The sequence below is a fragment of the Podarcis filfolensis genome, assembly GCF_964270895.1.
Source record: "Podarcis filfolensis genome assembly, chromosome: 12".
Lineage (NCBI taxonomy): Eukaryota > Metazoa > Chordata > Lepidosauria > Squamata > Lacertidae > Podarcis > Podarcis filfolensis.
In genome coordinates, this window is record NC_139614.1 from 12,408,847 (window position 1) to 12,416,558 (window position 7,712).

At 43.0% G+C, this 7,712-nt stretch overlaps 1 protein-coding gene across 2 annotated transcripts in view; it reads right to left on the minus strand.

Annotated features, from left to right (window-relative positions):
• TMEM108 (transmembrane protein 108) overlaps positions 1-7,200 on the minus strand; it is a 184,573-nt gene extending 177,373 nt beyond the window's left edge. For both annotated transcript variants that reach the window (XM_083578132.1, XM_083578128.1), the window contains exon 1: positions 7,077-7,200. The gene's annotated coding sequence lies outside the window, so the exon portion shown is untranslated. The remainder of the gene's footprint in view (positions 1-7,076) is intronic.
• Between the last annotated feature and the right edge of the window lie 512 nt (positions 7,201-7,712).

Consider the following 7,712-nt stretch of genomic DNA (forward strand, 5'->3'; position numbering starts at 1 on the left):
GGCAACCCCAGCAGAGCAAACTTTCATGGTGAAGGAAGAGTAAGAAATAATTTACAATTCAATAACTGAACTGAATTTGTTAACAGCCTTAGCAGCAGCATTCTGAACCAAGTCTTATTTCTACTCACACTTCAAATGCAGCCCTTTGTAGAGCCCACTGCAGGAATTCAAGCACTAAGCCTTTTATTTACCTGTCCAAATCTCCAGTCACCAGGAATGAGTGCAGTCAGTGTACCACACTACACAAGACAACAGCCCTCTTGGCCACATATGACATCTGAACATTTAGATAGGGTGGTAGCTAAATGGCAGGGCCTCTGCTTTGCATGCAGAAGGTACCAGGTTCAATCCCCAGCATCTCCAGGTAGCCCTGAACAATCACTGAGTAGACGATAATGAGCTAGATGGACCAATGATCTGACTCAGTGCAAGGCAACTTCCTATGACCATGCAAGGTTCAGAAGAACCCTTTAACTAAGCACTAAAGTGAGCAGTAGGGAGTTGCAAATGGTGACATAAAATGTTCAACTGAGATATTGTCAAATCTGCACTCTGTTCATTATAAGATATGTCAGAGAATGGAATATATCAATGGGGCAACATGCATCGTGGAAGGAGGGGAGGAATCGTCTCAAAGGAGTTTAAACAAGCCAAAGAGTTTGTATAAAGCCATCTGGAACCATATGCTGCCTAGTTGCTCAGTAAAATGAATTAATTACTTTGATGAGGCACATACTTCAATCAGAAGACAATAAAATATCAAATCCTTTGAATCCTGCCTCATAAAGATACCAGATGACATCATGAAATACAGTATTATTGTTGAATGCTTCAGTATTACAGGGCTCCCTAACTGTAACACAGGCGTCTCCCCACTTCCATGCAAAAAGCACCCAATTCCCACTGACACATGCACTGAAAACAGAACCAAAAGGGGCAGGGCAGGGGTGGAACAGTGTGGAATGGAGCTGGGTGGGAGAGAAACAAGGGAATTCCCACTTGTGTGCATTCCGGTGACATGCGCAGTAGCCCAGAATGGAATCCTCATATAAATTGGGGATTCCCCTGTATTTATAGAACAGAGATCTTTTTCAAGCTCACTTTTAATAAATGTGCACAGCACTTGGCCCAACAAAAACTATTTTTCTCAAACAGGGGTGGGGGGTGAAAATGTCTGCATTCTTACAAGCACACAGCTTTAAGGAAAAAAATTGAGAACATGAACAACAGTTTGTAAACTGGAAGGTCAACTCTTTCAAAAAACAAAAGCATTTTAAAATCTCAGTATTTTTAGTCAATTGTGTAAGTTTCAATTGTTTGAAAGATGTACCACATGGCATTGTATATCTGCAGTGCTGTAGCAAGGATATACCAACTATAGCTCTGACTCTACTAGAAGATAACTAAAGGAAACGATTCTTCCTGTGCTTTCCTGGAATTTTCACAAAAAATGATATCTCCTTCCAGCATAATAAATCACAGTGCCTACAGCCTACACAGTAGGAGGATGTTTTGACAAGGATTCCTTATGATGCTATTGCATCTGCCTTGTCAAGACGCTGAGATGCCTTGTGAAACAGAGGGAGCTTCCTTGTCTGGTAACTTCTCCAAAAAGAAAAGGGGGGGCTGGCAAGGTGTTCTAAGATTGAGAGAGAGCTTGCTGTAATGTAGATGCTATTTTGAATGGTGAGGAATCTCAGCCTTGGGAACCTAATGCAGCCCTCCAAGTTTCTCACTGGCCTCACTTCAAACCTTGGGCGTTTTTACCTAGCCGGATTCCTGAAAATTCCTGTTTTTCTGTATGCAAGAGGGTGTGTGAGTGTGTGTCTAAACTAGCCTCTTGTACAAAGGTAACATTGAAATTGATTCTTCTGCCCTCTTTTGCCTTTCGGCATGCCCACCACTTGCAACATTCTCCCACAGAAAGTTACCTAGAGAATAATGTGGCCCTGAGGCTGAAAAGGCCAGTAAACCCATTGCTGTAATGGGGACACTATTTTTTATCACAACACAAGGAACCCTGATAAAATCAAGTCACACAACACTGCAGTGCTACAGGACAAAAGGGCATCAACCAGGTGAGCACTTCAGTATCGCTCAAAGTCTTGCCTAAGCTGAGGGACACTTCTCCATAAAAAAGGAGGGGGAACTTAGCTCCCCTTACTTAGAGAAGTTAGAAACAAACTTTGCAGACCCAACAGTTGACAAATATCCCCTTCCCTTTTGAGGTGGATCAGTTGCCTTTCAAAAGTGAGTGATCTTCCTCCACTGCGGAAAGTGGTAACTCTCTGAACACCACTTGTTACGAATCACAAGTGGAAAGAGTGATGAGGTACTTGGGTCCTGCTCCTGGGCTTCCCACAGGCATCTGGCTGGCCACTGTGAGAACTGGAAGCTGGACTAAAAGGCCTTTGGCCCGATACAGAAAGCTCTTATGTTCTTATGTGTATTCAGTCCAGCTTGATTGTCAACAGACTATGCCTTTCCACATCCTACTTGCAGCAGTGCCCATCTGATACTTCAAGTAATAAATGGCAGTTATTAAAGGCATTCCTCACTGACTCCACTGAACTAGATCAGTCTCAAAACCAGATTTTGTTTTTTAACTTCTACTTTTTTCTGGGGAGATAACACGAAAATTTCTCTAATGGCTCTTCTGCTTGCTAGTGTAGCACCTTTGCCCTAGGTAATATATCACACCCAAGAAAGTACCACAGAAATTAATGGAGCAAAGGGCTGATTGACACATTAAGGTTTCTTCTAGCAGAGATAGCGCGCAGAGCCATCTTCCTCATTTGTGGCAAAATAAACACACACCTCACATATCACAAGTGACTGTGAATATATTGTTTTCTTATATGAAAAACTGCCATATAAGACACTGATCTTGTTTTCATGTAATGCTAAACCAAACTGTGGCTTAGTGTGAATGAGATGCTCCTGGCGAGATCTCCCTTCAGTTATTCTGATGCTGCACTGAAGAAGAAGAAGAAAAAGAAGAAGAAGAAGAAGAAGAAGAAGAAGAGGAGGAGGAGGAGGAGGAGGAGGAGGAGGAGGAGGAGGAGTTTGGATTTGATATCCCGCCTTTCACTCCCCTTCAGGGGTCTCAAAGCGGCTAACATTCTCCTTTCCCTTCCTCCCCCACAACAAACACTCTGTGAGGTGAGTGGGGCTGAGAGACTTCAAAGAAGTGTGACTGGCCCAAGGTCACCCAGCAGCTGCATGTGGAGGAGCGGAGACTAAACTATGGTTTGACTTTGCATATCAATCAACATAGGTTTGTGGTTTAGCTCTCTAAGGCAAACCATAAGCTGTAAACCATAGGACCAACCTTAGTTAGAGCTCATGGGTTTGTCTGCAGAGAGCTAAACCCCGAGTCCAGGTTTGTAGGACACATTACCCTGACTTAGCAGAGCGCAGCAGGAGAATGACTGAAGGAGTAAACTGGTCACAAGCTCCTCTCTGTAAGCCTGCATGTTTGCTCCTAAGCCATGATTTGGCTCAGTGTTATGTGCAAACTGAGCCATTGTCAAATAATTAATTTATAGAACTCCCTGCCATAAAGATATAGTGGTGACCACTGGTTGGTTATAAAACGGGGTTTGAAAAACATTCATGGAAGGCATATCTATCAGTCAAGTCATGATGGTTATATGAAATCTTCATGGTGGGGAGGAGGATTTGTTTTTCAGCATCACTCCCACTTTATTTCCTGTTGATTCCAGATACTGTTTTTTCTCTCTGCAAACAACAACGGTTTTGCACAACAGCCACAGTCCTAACATAAAACATGAAAAAGACGACAAATGAAAGTATGGTGGCATGGCTTCAAAGGCAACTAACTTTAGTTTGGGGAAAAGGGGAAACTGGGAGTGGATGAAATGTGGAAAACAGAATGGGCAGAGTTTAAAGTGTGGATGCAATAATGCAGGAATATTGAGGAAGAACTGATAAAGGAGGATAATGTGCTGCCAGTACTATGCACTATACACATATCAAAGATATGATACTGCATATACCCTTAGTAAAACAGCTATCTAGATGGGCCTTAACTCCTTAGGAAATGTACTTAGGATTGCATCTAAACCACAATTAATTTTCCTTTGATTAAATCCAATGTATCTCATTGGAGATGTGAATTTATTATGACTGTAGCTTAAATTCATTTAGCTCTTGGAGATTGCATCCAAAGCTTCCATTATCATGCATTTATACATTTTGGTACACGTTTCCCTGTGCATTTTTGTTTGTACACATCATATAGGCTGTTATCTCCATTAATGCTTTTGCTCAAGTTCTTCTCAATTCATTGTTTCTTCTTCTCCTATAAAAATATAAATAACTCTTCCTAGTCATTTCTGATATATATACACGCCAAGAACATGAATTTACAAGTGTGAAGTAAGCTCTCAGCTCCTTAACTGGATTAGAAATTTTCTCAGTTGACGAATCCTTTTTAAAAAATCCTGTAGAATCCTTAGCATCTAAAGAATCCCTGAAAATCAGACTTACCAGAAATAAATTTACCATAATTAGCTTAGTGCCTGCGCATTCAAGATAACTTTGTACAAATATTTTCAAACAAGGATGGTCACAGGGGATAATTTATGGTAAGACTTGATGGTACAGAAACAGATGTTGCTGGAAGCCTTGATATTCTCATTGTAGCATGCAATGCTGAAAACAAAATGCTAGAAATGAGAAAACAGAGTATACTTTTTCTGGATCCTATAGAGCATTTGTTCTCAGTAGATAGGAAAATCAGTTAAGGAAAACCAGTTAAAGAACACTGCTGATGAAAAATTCACAGACGTTTTTGAACACAGGATCATTTGGTTCTCTGAATTGGTGTTAAATAGGCAAGGTGCCAACTTTTTCAGAGTTTGCTTAAAAAACAAAACAAAAACAGACAACATGTAACCTGGGGTTGGAAGCGGTGGGAATCAGTTGAAAAATGACAGCATCATTTTCCAGAAACATCCCTACAGAATTATGTCCCGAGGCAAATCAACGGAGTTCCTCTTAAATATTACATGTTTTGTGCAACATGGATCCAATTTCTTTCTTTCTTTATTAATTTAACGGGACACAGGTGGCGCTGTGGTTTAAACCTCTGTGCCGCTTGGACTTGCCAATCCTAAGGTCGGCGGTTCGAGGCCCCGCAACGAGATAAGCTCCCGTTGTTCAGTCCCAGTTTCTGCCAACCTAGCAGTTTGAAAGCCCACAGTGCAAGTAGATAAGTAGGTACCGCTCCAGCGGAAAGGAAATCGGCGTTTCCGTGCACTGCTCTGGCTTCACCAGAAGCGGCTTAGTCATGCTGGCCACATGACCTGGAAAAACTATCTGCGGAAGCAGACGAACACCGGCTCCCTCGGCCTGTAAAGCAAGATGAGCGCCGCAACCACAGAGTTGTTCGCAACTGGACTTAACTGTCAGGGGTCCCTTTACATTTATTTATTATTATTCAACTTATACACCTATACCTGGAGGTCTCAGGGTAGTTCTCATCACAATCCTATCCATGTAGATTCAGAAATGAATCCAACTGTGGGACTGGGGGGTTAATTTATACGATTTACCTGCCTAAGACTTGCAGCCTCTTCAAATAAGCTAATAGCATCCCCATTTTTAAAAAAATAAATGTGAGCATGTTGTATGTGCACAAAAACACACACATGTACACTAATGTTTTCTGATCACAGGATAGAAAACCTTTTCTACATTCCACATTCCTACTGCACAGTTCATTTTATTTGGTTGCTTTTAATAACCTGCTGTTTATTTTGTGCTGCAGAGTATATTGTTCTCTTTTTAAAAAAAAAAATCTGTTGTAAAGTGCTTAGAAACCCATGATTAAAGATGAATTCATAAATATTTTAAATGAATAATAAACAAACAGCCATTGATCCTTGGAGAAATGTCTTCCACAGACACATACTCTGCAGTAATTATTAATACCCCTGAGCTTCAAGGAACCATTTGATTTTGGGTATGGGTGCGATGGCTAATGAAAAGTTAATTTCCCTTAAGATTTGGTCTTGCACTCACTGTATTCCATCTCACCACCCCTAACACACCCACCCGCCTACCTTCACTTCCAGCTCAGCCAGTAGACCACAAGCCTCAAGGCTGTGGGTTCGAGCCCCACATGGGGCAAAAGATTCCCTCATTGCAGGGGTGAACTAGATGACCCCCAAGGTCCCTTCCCAACTCTACAATTCCCATGGAAATCTCTCTGCAGCTTGGCTGCTTCAGAGAGGCGTGCTTCTAACAGGGCTGAAATGTTATGTGCTTTTAACTGGCTGTAGCAAAAAAAACCACAAAACCCAACCCACTTGAAATTCGCCTTACAGAACAACAGGGTCCTTTTAACCCCCGGTTCATTTGGATATCCTGAGAACCCCTTTCCTCTTTCCGAACCCGCCTCTCAGTCGAGAGGCATTTCCCAGGTTTAAATTTAAACTGCCTGCTTAGCAAATAATAATAATGACAATATATATTTCATGCCATCCTTTCTCCTCACCTTTCCTCATTTCCGAACCCGCCTCTCAGTCGAGAGGCATTTCCCAGGTTTAAATTTAAACTGCCTGCTTTGCAAACAATAATAATAAATAATAATAATGACAAGATATATTTCATGCCACCCTTTCTCCTCACATTTCCTCAGTCGAGAGGAATTTCCCAGGTTTAAATTTAAACCGTCTGCTTTGTAAATAATAAAATAATAAAATGATGGTGGTGATGAAGGTGACAAGATATATTTCCTTCCACCCTTCCTCCCCACCCTCAAAACCAGAAGAGCGAGGCGAAAAAGAAAAGAAAACCCAAGTCATATTTCCAACGCCTCAAGGATCTCCCCCCTCTGCCTCTTTTAATTCTCACAAAGAGGGGGAAAAAACCCCACGTAAAACGCGACCCACCCCCCTCAATCCGTCCGCAAGCCCCATCCTCGCCACACAAAATTGGGGTTTCCACACACTTTCTGAGGGAATGACGGAGGACAACATACGGCAGGGTCCCCAAAAAGCAGCCTCAGCAGCCTCCCCCCCCCTTTTCCCCACCACCTCAGATTTTACCTCAGGAGGAGCAGCGCCGCTGCGAAGATCCACCGCGGAGGAACCCGGCGATCTCCCGCCGCCGCCACGCGCGACGCAAGACGATGCTCCCCGGCAGCCCAGGAAGGCCAATAGCACATGTTGCCTCGCGTCCGTCACGTGGCAGGCGCCAGCCAATCCCTCCGCGGGTCCCGCTCCGCCGATTCCCCCCCCCCCCAGCATCCCGCTTAGAATTCCCGGCTGTGGGAACGCATGAAAGAGTCGGGAAATTTCAATAGAATTAGATATCTTAGGGGCACCCTGAGGGTCATCTAGTCCAACCCCGAGGGATAGGCAGCTGTCCGCCTCTAGCGGGGAATCGAACCTGCGACCTCGGCTTTATCAGCACCACGTTCTACCCAGCTGAGCTACCCAGCCACCTAAGGCGTTTGCCCTCTTTGAATTGTTTTACTATAGCTGAGTTTGCGTCCAATGTTACATCAGATAATCAGGTATCTGGGCCAGCTGAATAGGCTGGGGGATTTTTTTGTGCTCGAATCGAATTTAGTTCCCAGAATATAAATGAAGTGTTTTTGTTTTTTGCAACAGCAGGGACAAGTTATTATGGAGATTAGAGGCAGGATTATGCGAGAGCTGTATTGGATTAGCCATAATCGG